The 13916-nt window shown below is 45.1% G+C and overlaps 1 pseudogene; it reads left to right on the top strand.

Moving 5' to 3' along the window:
* The first annotated feature begins 63 nt into the window (after positions 1-63).
* LOC119355404 lies at positions 64-8827 on the top strand (annotated as a pseudogene).
* The last annotated feature ends 5089 nt before the right edge of the window (positions 8828-13916 follow it).

Here is a 13916-nt window from a genome sequence, read left to right as displayed (position 1 = left end):
GGAAAATCTGTCTCCGGAGTTCTTTTACCCTGTTTCCCATCGTTTGGCAGTTAAAATCTTCCAAAGTTTCCTCCATTTCGTGTCTTATACACTACACCTAAGATCCGTACATTGTCAAAATCAGCCCAAAAACATCCCAAACAGACTGCAACTCCATGACGGTGGCGGTGATGGCTGTCTTACAAATGGTGGCATCGCCGATCCTGAAGAAGCTCCTCACTGATACTTCGACGTACCTCGGGGTTGACATGGCGAGTGAGCTCCATGACCTTGAGACCACCATCATGCCACAGTTCGAATTGATGATTGATGCGGCTAACAAGAACAACCACAGGGCTAAGCTGGACAAATGGATCCAAGAGCTCAAACAAGCCTTCTTCAGCGCAGAAGACTTGCTGGATGATTATGAGTATAACCGCCTTGAGAGCAAAGCGAAGAGCGGGAAGGATCCCTTGCCACGACATGCCTGTACCACCAGCACTATTATGAAGCCTGTGCATTTTGTGTCCAACCGGTTGTCAAATATGTCCTCCAACAACGAGAAAATCGGCTATATGCCACTTTCAATATTGGGCTTCGCAAAACTGCCACTCTCAACATTGGCTTCGCAAAAATGCCATCCAGCCCGTGTGCATTTTGATTATCATGCCATTTCCTCTTTTCCATTGCTTTTCTTTTTCTTTTCCCATTTTCTAGCACCTGAAAGGACCAAAATACCCCTAGGCTGTTTCAACCTTATCTGATGCGTGTGTGGTTGGGTCGGATTGCTCTGACCTCTGAGGTGCTCGTCCTTGTCTCCGCCATAGCCCGCCGCCGTAGCTTACTGATGCCAGTGCGAGCCACAGCAGCTCACCGCCCTGGCTCCCCCACGCCTGCGCCAACAACCGCAGCTCGCCGCAGCCCGCCGTTGGTAGCCCAAGCCTGCGCGCGCCGGCGGAGCTCGCCGTCGCCTCGCTTATGCCTGCTCGAGCTCTCGTAGCTCGTCGACGGTGCTCGTCCAAGTCTGCACGAGCGGGCATAGCTCGTCCTCGCCTCTCTGATGCCTGCGCGAGCCGCCGCAGCTCGCCGCCCAGGCCCTGCGCGAGCAACCCCAGCTCGCCCTCGCCTGCGTGCTGGCGGAGCTCGCCGCACGGCATCCTAGACAGGTGCGCCAGCGACTTCGTGTCCCTGAACACCAGCACCATGGCAACATCAACTGGAGGCCCTTTTGATGGTCCGTGAGGAGGAGACGAACGCGTGTGCAGGTGCTGAAAATGTAGAATGCAAGCAACCTGTAAGTCATGTTTGATGTACGCATTTACTTGTTCTTGGATTGCAATTTGGAAATTACATTAAGAATAGCATGTCACATTTAGTTTCATGGCCTCGATCAACTGAGCAACAATACAAGAAAGAAATGCCACAAATTTCAGTCTATAAGCTACTTGCTGCAACCCGTTCTGCTGCACTTGTTGTAGCTTGTTCAAGGACAGGAAATGGAATTGTAGCGTGTAGTGGCAAAAACATGTAGACCTCAAATTTTAGTATATTGGCAAAGGAGATACATGTAAACACTACAACCATGATTCAGAGATTAATGCACGGGAGAAGTTAGTAGATCAGAAAATCAAGAGGCACACGAACAAATCATAAGGAGAAGCTAGCTAGTGCTAGTAGTTCTTCTAGTGTCTCATAGTACAAGGGGAAAAGCAGTGCGTCCTCGCTCCTCTGTTCTAGAGAAGAAGCCAGATAAGCATGCCACACAGATCCACTAGATGTTTCAGAGAGTAACTGAGTGAGTGCACACTGTTGAAAAAACAAGAAAAGAAGAAATACAACAGAAGCTCACTGACTTTGACCATCCTTGGCAATGTATCAGTTTATTAACTTACTGATGGCCTTTGCCTACATCATAGATTAATCTGAACCGAGTTCACATCTCACAAAATAAAACAACAATTCATAGATAAAACTGAAATGAGTTCACAGCTCAAAAAATATAGCTCACGGCTCACGGAAATTGGAGAAACTGAGTTCACATAGAAGAAAACTACTTGTGAGTTCACATCTCAAATAACTGTAACATCAATTGCATAGAGATCATTCATCCAATCTGTAGCTTCCTCTTTGGAGTCAACTTCTTTGCTGGAGCTGCAGTGGGCATCCTCTCTGGAGTAGTTGTTGTGCCTTGTGAAGAAGTACCCTCTCCCAGCAAGAAAGCAAGGCGGCTGCACATATATGTGTTATCACAATGAGATGAATATTTTGCTTCTCATTTTTATATTATTCAACACAGAGATATTTGTCGTTGTTGATTACCTTCTAGTGACCATGCCTGGGCTGTCTTGTAGTATTTGTTCTCTAGTTGGCCTTTGCGGAGTGCTAGGTTCAGTTGGCCTAGCTTTTGTAACGTTCTTTCTAGGCTTCCTCTTCCTGCAAATTAGACAAAGATATATTTTACCATGAGGTGATAATTTAAGCTTTGATATATAGAAAGAAAAAACACTTGCCTCTTTTTGGTTCCATTCAGTGGGCACTTGTAACTAGCTTGCCTATGACCCTTTTCACCACATTTCTTGCAAGTCACTGGGCCTCTAATCATTTTCTTCCCCTTAGAATTCGTTGGAGCAGTGCTACCATCATTGGAGCCGTCATTGACACCATCATTGGCGCCTTTCTTCTTGTGGCCACCTTCAAGACACCCTTTGATCCTCAATTTTCTGTTCCTTCCTTTATTTCTTTTTGCAAGTGGTGCCCCCACGGCAAATGGCAGCTCCACTCGTGGCCACTGTGATTTATCTGTCATTGGCTGAATCTCTCTCCCGTAAGCCGCCTTGAATCTGTCCACAGAGTAGTACTCGTGCACAAACTGCTCAAAGTCTACTCTCTTTTGTGAGGTCACAAATGCCAAGACATGTTGACAAGGCTTACCAGTGTGCTGCCATTCAAGACAAGTACATGTTTGCTGATTTAGCTTCACAATATGCCTTTCACAATTCTTGCTATTGTCCCACACCTCTGCACTCCAATTGGCAGATTCCACAACTTTCAAATGCCCCAAACCTCTTGTATTTGCCCTCAGCTGAACCATAATTGCCGACAGTATCCGTCCAGATAGAAGTCTTTCTCCAATCCTTCTCCTCTTCCTCCACAAAAGCATGATCATCTCTCTAATCTTGTCAGCTAGTTCAGCAACAAGTAAGTCCTTAATGTCCCGGATCCAATTGTTAAAAACTTCTGCTACGTTATTAGTGATGTAGTCACACTTGATATCTGGATTGAAGACACACCTCATCCACTTGAGAGTATGGTATTGACTTAGCCAGTTCCATACTTCATTTGATTCTTTAATAATTTTTGCCATATGTTCTGTGAACACCTCTTCCCTATAAGCCCTTGCTGCCGGATACATCCTTCCAAACCCATGGAACCTTTTCACAAAATTCTTCATAAGATGGTAAAAACATTCCCTTTGTTCAGCATTCGGGAACACATTCTTCACCGCATTCTCCAAGCCTTTGCACGCATCTGTGCACACTGCAAGAAGTGGAGGATCTCCTATTGCCTTCTTAAGCTGATTCATAAACCAAGTCCAATTGTTTTCCGTCTCAGATGCTATGAACCCAAAAGCAAGTGGATACATCCAATTGTGACCATCAACTGCTGTAGCCGAGGCTAAATGGCCATTCCACCTTCCATTCAATGCAGTAGAATCTATACTTAGATGTGGCCTACATCCTTCCAGAAAACCATCAATGCATGGTTTAAGTGCACAAAAAAACCGATGAAAGTACACATTACCATCTATTTCCAGTACTTCAATCTCCACAAAACTTCTAGGTGACCTCTTGAGTACCTCAGCCTTCCATCTGTACAGCATCTCAAAACTCTCTTCCCATTTACCATAAACCTCAGCGAGAGCTTTTTCTTTTCCCCTCCAAACCGTGTCATATGAAATTGTGACAGAGTGTTCTTCATGCATTTTTTTCCGTAATTCCTTAGCACCCATACTGGGTGAATCTCTAAGAATACTCACAGCCTTGCTAGCAACCCAGTTCTGAGATGGTGTTATGGTCTTCACCCTACTGCTTGAAATACAATCATGTTGATCAACTAAGACCGTGACCTGTACATATACAGTTTTAGAAGGAATGGATGTTAGATAGTAAAATAGGACAGACATACGCATGTACGTAATTTATAATTAATAAATGGAGGTTAGACACTTATCCATATTTCACCTTTATAGTACATTTGTCATCCTGTAGGCTGCCAACAATTCTCCAAGGGCAATCTTCACTTGACTTGCAGAACCCTCTAAATCTCTTCTTATCTGACTTCTCCGTGCCTAGATCAAACTCTTCATTGATGGCAAATTGTCTTACAGCTAACCTGAATTCCTTCATTGATGGATACATAGTGCCAAGGTCCATTTTTGGCTGGTCCTTATCATATGTAATCACTACTTCATTTGGTATTGCATCACTAACAGGAATGGCAGCACCTTCATTATCGGTCCCCTGCTCAACCATTCTACGACGCTTTGGTTCAGTCTTACTCTTTTTCTCTTCCTCGTCATCCTTCAAGCCCAAAATCTCACATAGTTGATCCTCACTCACTAGTTCAATTCTACCTTCATCATCATGTGTCTCTACTATTTATAAGTTATCCCAGTCAACTTCTATGATAGGTGGCGTTGGTTGTACAGTTGAAGAAGCCTCAACCAGTAAATATGGATTATCAGTACTAGTACTGCTACCAAGCGCGACCTCCGAATCATGCCTATTCCAGACAATTAGGAAAACATGAACACAAGACTGAGTTAGTGATCAGATTTCTACTATTTGTAATCATCCTCTAGTTCCTCAAACATAATTTACTACTTCCCTTCGTAATTAAGTTTACATTATGAACACTGCTTCTGTTGTAAATTGACAGCCTATCACTGCCACCAGGATAACAATGAATAAACTACCTTTGTTTAATTAATGCTTACATTATGAGCGCTACTTCTGTTGTAAATTCTTCTCAATAAGATGGTATATCATCATTCGGATTTATACATCAATGGTTATCAACAGGGAGTAGATCAGGGATGATGAATGTGCTTCCCACAGATTCCATACGTCACATGAGGAGCTTTGTTGAACTGGAGTCAAACGAACAAACCAAGGGAAAGGTAAAACGTAATACCATCCAGAAAGATTGGGTTCCATGTCGCCACTGCGGTACTGGGTGATGGGCAGCACACGAAGCCGAGGACATCGGCGGCGCGCAACGCCGAGGAGATTGGCGGCACGCGGCGTTGAGGCAATCAGCGGCGTCGCGACCCAGGAGATGGGGGCAGCGTCCAGCGATTGACCCAAGAAGTCCTGGCGACCAGGGATGCGGCAAGCACGGTATTCACGGCGGGCAGCACGCACTCGTCCGCTTCAAGTGCTGATCTGATGCCAAAGTACGTGAAGATAGCTACAGGGGTACTTCGGTCCTTTCAGGTGCCAGAAAATAGAAAATAAAAATAAAAGCAATGAAAAAAGATAAAATGGCATGGTAATCAAAGTGCATACGAACTGGGTGGCATTTTTGCGAAGTCAATGTTGAGAGTGGCAGTTTTGCGAAGCCCGATATTGAAAGTGGCAAATAGCCGATTTTCTCTCCAACAACAGGAAGCTAATTCGCCAACTGAAGGAACTGAAGGCCATTCTGGCAAAAGGCAAGGAGTTCCGTGATCTTGTTTGCTTACCAGCTGGCAACACTGCAGAGGGCCCTGTTGTACAAGCAGCCGTTGTTCCTCAGGTCACATCAATTCCACCTCCGAATGTAATAGGTCGTGACAAGGATCGCGACAATATAATAAACCTTCTTACCAAGCAGGTTGGTATTGAGTCTAGTTCAGCTACATATTCGGGTTTGGCTATTATTGGAGCAGGAGGCATGGGAAAATCCACCTTGGCACAATATGTTTACAATGACGAGAGGGTAAAAGAACATTTTGATGTCAGGATGTGGGTGTGCATCTCACGCAGACTTGATGTCGAACGTCATACACGGGAGATTATTGAGTCTGTGGTGGAGAAGAAATCATGCCTTTTCTGGAGAAGAAATCGGAAATTGTAGGCTACGTCAGAAGCTAGAAGAGATTGCAGAGAAGATTGCCAATAGACTGGGACGATCTCCTTTAGCAGCAAAAACAGTGGGTTTACAGTTGAGCAGGACAAAGGATACCACTTCATGGAATTATGCTCTAAAGACGGACAACTTAAATGATCCCGGGAGAGCTCTGTTGTGGAGTTATGATAAGTTAGATCCACGTCTGCAGAGATGCTTTCTATATTGCAGCTTATATCCAAAAGGCTATCGCTATAACATGAGGGAGTTGGTTCATCTGTGGATTGCAGAGGGATTTATTGATTCGTGCAACGAGAACAAAAGAGTGGAAGATATTGGAAAAGATTACTTCAGTGAGTTGGTCTCTGTTTCATTCTTTCAATCAGTTACCGAGATAAACTCTACTACATCCTATGTTATGCATGATCTTATTCATGATTTGACACAGTCACTCTCTATAGAGCATTGTTTCACATTGGAAGATGATAAGATGGCAGAAATACCAAGCACTGTTCGACACTTATCTGTTCGTGTTGAGAGTATGATACAGCATAAGCAAAGCATTTGCAAGCTACATCATTTACGTACTATTATCTGCATTGATCCAATTATAGATGATGTAAGTGATGTTTTTAGTCAGATACTGCGGAATTCGAAGTTGCGTGTACTATATTTGTCAGTCTTCAACAGTGGCAAGTTGCCAGAATCAATAGGTGAGCAGAAGCATCTTAGGTATTTAAACATGGTCAATACGTGGATTTCTGAATTGCCAAGATCATTATTTACCCTTTACCACTTACAGTTCCTTAAGTTCAGTCCCAAAGTTGAGAATTTGCCTGAAAATCTCTGCAATTTAAGTAAGCTGTGGTATCTTGAAAGGCACAGTTTGTATGGTAATAGAATAAAAGATCCATACAACAATGCTCTGCCTCAAGTTCCTAACATAGGCAAGCTTACTTTGCTCCAAGAACTTAGTTATTTTTCTGTGCAAAAGCAGAAGGGATATGAGTTGTGGCAGCTGAGGGAGATGAACGGCCTTGGTGGCTCTTTAAATGTTACACATCTTGAGAATGTCACAATGGATGAAGTTTTGGAGTCAAACCTACACCAGAAAACTCATCTGGAAAGCTTGCAGCTTGGCTGGAGTTATATGGATGACATAAATGTAGAGGACAGTTTACACCTGAAGATTCTGGAAGGCCTGATGCCACCGCCTCAACTTAGGGACCTCGCAATTGAAGGTTACAGATCTGCAAAATATCCAGGTTGGTTTCTTGAGGATTCACATTTTGAGAATTTGGAAAACTTTGTGCTTGTTAATTGCACTGCGTTAGAAAGCCTACCAACCAATGCAGAACTCTTCAGGAATTGCTGCTCACTTCGCCTCAAGAATGTGCCAAACCTAAAGACATTACCTTGTCTTCCAGCAGGTCTTAAAACGTTATCAATTGCAAAGTGTCCACTGCTTATATTTGTTTCCAGCGTTGAACCAGAACAGCATGATCAGTGGGAGGACATTATGAATACAGACCAATTGGTATCAAACCTTTCTTTGATCGTGAGTGGGTTTCAGGTATCAGACACACGGGACATAGTATCATTGGAATTTTCATCTTTGGAGCAGTTGATGGCATTGATGGATGCGGATATGTCACATCTTGAAAACATTAGAAGTGTTATAGAAAGAAAGGAATTTGTGATAAAGGATAGCATCAATGCATGGATATGTTGCCACAAAGAGAGGATGAGACTCATTTATGGAAGGAACATTGGGCTGCCTCTGGTTCCAACATCAGAACTAACCCAGCTTGAACTTTCTTCATGCAATATTACAGATGGGGCATTAGCTGTTTGCCTTAATGGTCTCACTTCACTGGAAATTTTGCGCTTAAATGAGATCATGACTTTGACTACACTTCCGTCTCAAGAGGTCCTCCAACATTTGACAAACCTAACAGAGCTGGATATCAAGTCTTGCTGGTGTCTAAGGTCATTAGGGGGTTTACGAGCAGCTACCTCTCTTTTGGAAGTCTGTTTAATTTCCTGCCCTTCTCTAGACTTGACAGATGGAACAGATGAACTGCCGTTATCTCTTAAGAATCTATATATATACTGGTGCGTGCTTGCAGCTAATTCCTTCAGTAGTGGCCTGCCGCACCTGACAAACCTTGGCATGGTTGGCTGCAGAAGCTCTGCATCCTTGTCGATTGGTCATCTGACCTCCCTTGTATCATCAAGACTGCGAGATCTCCAGGATCTGTGTTCTCTTGAAGGACTTCCTTCCCTGCAACTTCACGACTTAGAGTTGAAAGATGTCCCGAAGCTCAACGCCAAGTGCATGTCACAGTTTCGGGTGCAGAAAGCACTTACTGTTAGCAGCCCTGTGATACTCAACCACATGCTCGGCGCTACAGGTTTTACAGTTCCAGAATTTCTCTCCCTTCAAGGATGCAAGGAGACATCCCTTTCATTCGAAGAATCTGCAAATTTCTCATCCGTGCAGCACCTGATATTATATGAATGTGAAATGAGGTCCTTGCCAGGAAATCTCAAGTGCCTGACCAGTCTGATACGACTTGATATCGGCTACTGTCCCAACATATCATTTTTACCTGATCTGCCATCCTCCCTCCAACGTATATCTGTTTGGTATTGTGAGCACTTGAAGAAGAGTTGCCAAGCACCTGATGGAGAAAGCTGGCCAAAGATTGCGAGTATCCGTTGCAAGGAATTCATATGAACTATGATTTCAGATTGAAAGTGCATTATATCAACTACAGGGGGATGAATAGGCGATTTTTATGAAAGTCTTCAAAACGTGAAGGTTATGAAGACAAACAGTAGAGATATGCCTATCACTATGCAGCGGAAGTTAGATTACACTAGGCAAGCCATGGTCAAGTGTTCAATAGAGTGAAAGCACAATGACAAGTAGCTGCGGTGTAATAAGGATCAGGTAGGAAGAAGTTATGAAGCCAATCAAATCATACAGTTACGTTGTGAAGACAAGAGATAGAGCAAGCATGCAATGGCTTCACAATGAGTATCAGTAAGTAAAAGGAAGTGAAGATGAAACCAGTGACTCGTTGAAGACAATGATTTGTTGGACCAGTTCCAGTTGCTGTGACAACTGTACGTCTGGTTGGAGCGGCTAGGTATTTAAACCAAAAGACACACAGTCCCGGACACCCAGTCCTGAACACGCAGCTCAGGACACCCAGTCCTCACCGTAATCTCCTTGAGCTAAGGTCACACAGACCTCGCCCAATCACTCTGGTAAGTCTTCAAGGTAGACTCCAAAACCTTCACAGACTTCGTTCACCGGCAATCCACAATTTCTCTTGGATGCTCAGAACGCGACACCTAACCGTCTAGAGGATGCACAGTCCTCAAGTGTAATAAGTCTTCAGACCACTCAGACAAGAAGACTTACGTGATGCCCAATTTACTCTGGCTCTGGGTGGTTAGGGCTTTTCTCCTCGCTAGGAATTTTCTCTCAAAGGCTTCGAGATGGGTTGCTCTCAAACGACAAAAGCCGTGCACTGAAATCTGAGCAGCCGACCGTTTGTGGTTGTAGGGGGTGGACTATTTATAGCCACTGGGCAACCCAACCTGATTTGTCCGAAATGACCCTGGGTCACTAAGGAACTGACACGTGTTCCAACGGTCAGATTTTGAACTCACACGGCAACTTTACTTGGGCTACAAGTAAAGCTGACTTGTCCGACTCTGGACAAGATTTGCTCTCATAGTCTTCGCTCGAAGACATAGGATTTTGAATTAGGCATCACTTCAGTCATTCTGACTGATTCTCTTGGACCCCACTTAACAGTACGGTGGTTCCTATGACTCAACACAAATGAAAAAGAACTACGAAAGATCTAAGTCTTCGAGTTCCATTGGCTTCACGTGGTGTCTTCTCTTGTCATAGTCTTCAATGTGAATATCTTCATATACCACCATTGTCTTCAATGTCTTCGTACATTTTTGGGGGTCATCTCTGGTAGTAAACCGAATCAATGAGGGATTTCTACCTGTGTTATCCTGCAATTCTCACAAACACATTAGTCCCTCAACTAGGTTTGTCGTCAATACTCCAAAACCAACTAGGGGTGGCACTAGATGCACTTACAATCTCCTCCTTTTTGGTGATTGATGACAAACTAGTTGAAGTTTTCAACGGGGAATATAATTTGTGAAATTGTAAAGGAATTGTCTTCATAAGCTACAAGGGCTCCCCCTGAAGATGTGCATATAAGTAATTTGCTTCTTGAATGCAAATGCACATGGCAGGTTGTACTTGTGGAGACCCACTTCAACTTATGATGACAATCCACTATGCATGTAAAAGTATATGAAGATAATGACATGCATAATGAAAAATGGACGTCTGCAGAATGATCTAAGTGCGGAATTTATCGTCGCACATGCGGAATTTATCTTCGCAAAACAAAGTGGCAAACAAGTAGCAGACGACCATCGAGTCTAAGTGTTACAACTCAAAGAAGCAAATGTAGCAGAACGGGAGTTGTAAGCATGAAGCAAAATGTAGCAAAATATAAGGCACCCGCCCATATTGACCCGCTTGAAGACTATAAACATCATATGCTTCTCCCCCTTTTGTCAGTGATGACCAAAAAGGTTTGAAGACATAGAGTTTTTCTACGCGTTTCCATGCGCAGCAGGGTCGTTGGAGTTGTTTGGCGGTGCTGAAGAGCTTGGTGCCGAGTCGACGCGCGCTGAAGGAGGTGGTGGTGATGTAGCATCGTCTTCTTCCTTGATTATCCGTGCAGTCACCGTGGCAGCAGATGAAGAGAATTCTGAGTTTTCAAGTGACGGAGTTCCGCGTAGCACAGCCCTTCTGGGAGGTGTGGAGTCAAACTTGAATCGCTCTCTGAAGCCATCCTCATGAAGATCAGCTTCAGAGCACAGCATTGTGAGTCCTTTCCAAGTGCGGCGACAAGTTTCATGTGCAACGAATGCATTCTTGGTGGCAATATTTCTGATGCGATTGACATCCACCAAGAGGCTTTTCATCTGTCTCTTCAACCAGTCGTGATGCCTATCCTGCTTTTGATGAAGGGCCACAAGAAGCTCTCGGTCAGTGAGAGTACGAGCATGCTTCTTGGGTCTTTGAGCAGGTGTGCTGTCAGTGGCTTCAGTTGATGCAGGGTGTGGTGCACGTGTAGTGCCAGCCAACGGATACACCCTTGAGATGGCTTCAACACCTTCAACATTCTGAGTGAAGCTCTGGTGTTCTGCATTCTGAAGACACAGAGGTTGCTTGGCAGGCTCAGGATATATGTCTTCAGCAGAGGTATCCACATCTGGCAAGAAAATTTGATGGTTGCGGGCTGAGGGCTGATATGAAATCGCAGAGTGAAGCTTGATCAGCCTCATTACCCAAGGAGCATAGAACTTCAAACCAAATAAATCTGAGCCTGATGCTGCAAATTGGCGTATGAAGAAATCCTGCGCATTGAACCATTTGCCATGAAGGATATAGAATATCAGAGTCTTCATTGCACCCTCAATCTTGGCATGTGGAGAGTGTCCCTTAATGGGCCAGAGAGTCCGCCGGATGATGTGATATATGGTTCTGGGCAGGTACTCAAGGTCTTCAACGAAGAACTCTGTTGGATAAGGTGCATCGTGGGGCAATGGCTTCATCATTGAGAGCATCTGACTCATATTTGGTTCAGGCCTCTGGAATATGCTCTCAATAGCTTCAGCATGTAGTTGACAGCCTTCCTCGTAGAATTCGCCAGGAGTGGGCAGGCCGGTGAGCTCAATGATATCAAATGCATTGGCTTCGTGATGGACATTGCCAGTCATCCACTCCAGGACCCAAGTCTTCGGATCTCTGTTGTATCCTTTGATGTGGAGGGTGGCATAGAATTGTAGTAGAAGCTCTTCATTCCAGTGCTCCTCATCAGTCACAAACTGCAGCAGACCCACTTGCTTAAAGCAATCCAAAGCTTCCTCTAAACAGGGCAGACCAGCAATGGCTTCAACATCAAGGCGCTTGTGCGGGAAGATGCGACCTTTGTTGTATAGGATGCATGAATAGTAGCTGCGCTGAGGATAGCTCCAGAACCTATTTGATACAATCCTTTCCCTTGAATAGGGGTTCTTGGAGCTGTTGAAGAACGTATTATCTGCCTTGAAGCTATTGATGTTAAAGGAACCAGGTGTTGATGCAGGATAGCTCCAGAACCTATCTGATACAATCATTTCCCTTGAATAGGGGTTCTTGGAGCTGTTGAAGAACGTATTATCTGCCTTGAAGCTATTGATGTTAAAGGAACCAGGTGTTGATGCAGGACCTAGGAACCTTGGCAGTCTTGGGATTGGCGTCTGGACTTGAGGCCTGTGCTCAACATGGTAATCAAATTGAGGACCTGCAGCAGACTCAGGAACAGACGTGTCTGGATCAGTAGCTTCACTATCTTCTGAAGCTTTTGGTGGGGAGGGCTCCACATTGGCTTCAGTGTTGGTTGTGGCAGCTGCAACATTTTCAGCCTCCACTTGTGTAGTTGGAGGGATAGACTCAGGCACGTACTCCTGGAGAACTGCTTCTTGTTGGAGCGGGGGAGTTGGATCTTGTGGTACTTCTTCATTGTCTTCGGCTGATGCAGCCGGAATATCGTCAGCGGATTCTTGAGGCCTTGGACCTTTGTGAAGCCTGCGAAATGCAGACGACGCTTGTGGAGTTGGAGTGGGCTGGACCTCAGATTCTTCTTCCACTTGTGGGCGATCCTCTCATGACACATCTTGTGCAATTGGCGTCAGAGGACGACCAATGCTGATGAGTTCGCTTGTTTCAAGCTGAGGAAGGGCTGCATCATCTTGTACATTGTCCTGGTGACCAATGTCTTCAGTAGCGATGGGGTCGGCTGCTGGAATATCTTCAGCTTCAGAAGCCTCGGTGGGAGCAGGCTCATGAACTGTCAGCTGACGATATGCGTCAGGATAGATGACAGAGAGGGGTTCAACCATCAAGGGCTCTGTGGGAGCAGCCCGAGCTTTCTTGATCTTGCGCTTCTTCTTGGTGGGGTCAGAAGGAGAGGCTTCAGCGTGTTTTCTCTTCCTTGCTTCAGCCTCAGCAGTCCGTGTCTTCTTGACCTCTGAAGCGGTTGACCGGCTCTTTGGCTTCGAGCCAGTCGTTGCGGTTGGGAAGACAATCGGAACAGCTTCTTGCCTTGGTGTTTCTTGTTCAGCCATAGCAGGCTTCTTCTTCTTCTTCGCGGCCATCCTGGGGTCGATGCCGGGACGCCCAAGTGCCTTGCGCTTCTCAGCCTCGTTATAGGCTTGCACACAGCGATCAGCCAGAGTCTTCATTCGCTCCCGCGAACCCTGAGCTTCTGCATGCTTCTTCAGAAAGTTTTCCTTTAGCTCGTGCAACATGATCTTGAAGTTCTTGACTTCTTGCACGCTGAGGGTGGCCATGTGCTTCTTGAACTGAGCCTTTTCAAAATCAATTTTCTGCTTCAATTCAACAATGCGTTGAGCAATTGCAAGTTCTGAAGCAATAGCGCCTTGGAAGGTGACGCTGAGGCCTATGGGCAGCTGCAGATCTTCGAAGCTTATGTTTGGTGAGGCAAACCATTCATCGATGAAGTTGTGGATGATGGCGACATCAAAGAGAGGCAGATTGTTGAAGATTTCAGCTTCCTTGCTCTTGATGAGCTGCTCAAGAGCGTCATCTCCAAGATCTTCATCGCTTGACAGATCAATGGTTTCACTGCGCAGAATGGCAGCAGCTGTGAGCTCTTTGCCGGTGTGTGGCTGAGGCACCTTGGCCTTCTGGGGCTTGGAGACGCGAGATA

This window comes from Triticum dicoccoides, chromosome 1A (genome assembly GCF_002162155.2).
Source record: "Triticum dicoccoides isolate Atlit2015 ecotype Zavitan chromosome 1A, WEW_v2.0, whole genome shotgun sequence".
Taxonomy (NCBI): domain Eukaryota; kingdom Viridiplantae; phylum Streptophyta; class Magnoliopsida; order Poales; family Poaceae; genus Triticum; species Triticum dicoccoides.
The sequence above is the reverse complement of the archived record's forward strand: the minus strand, read 5'-3'. Positions and strand labels throughout refer to the sequence as shown.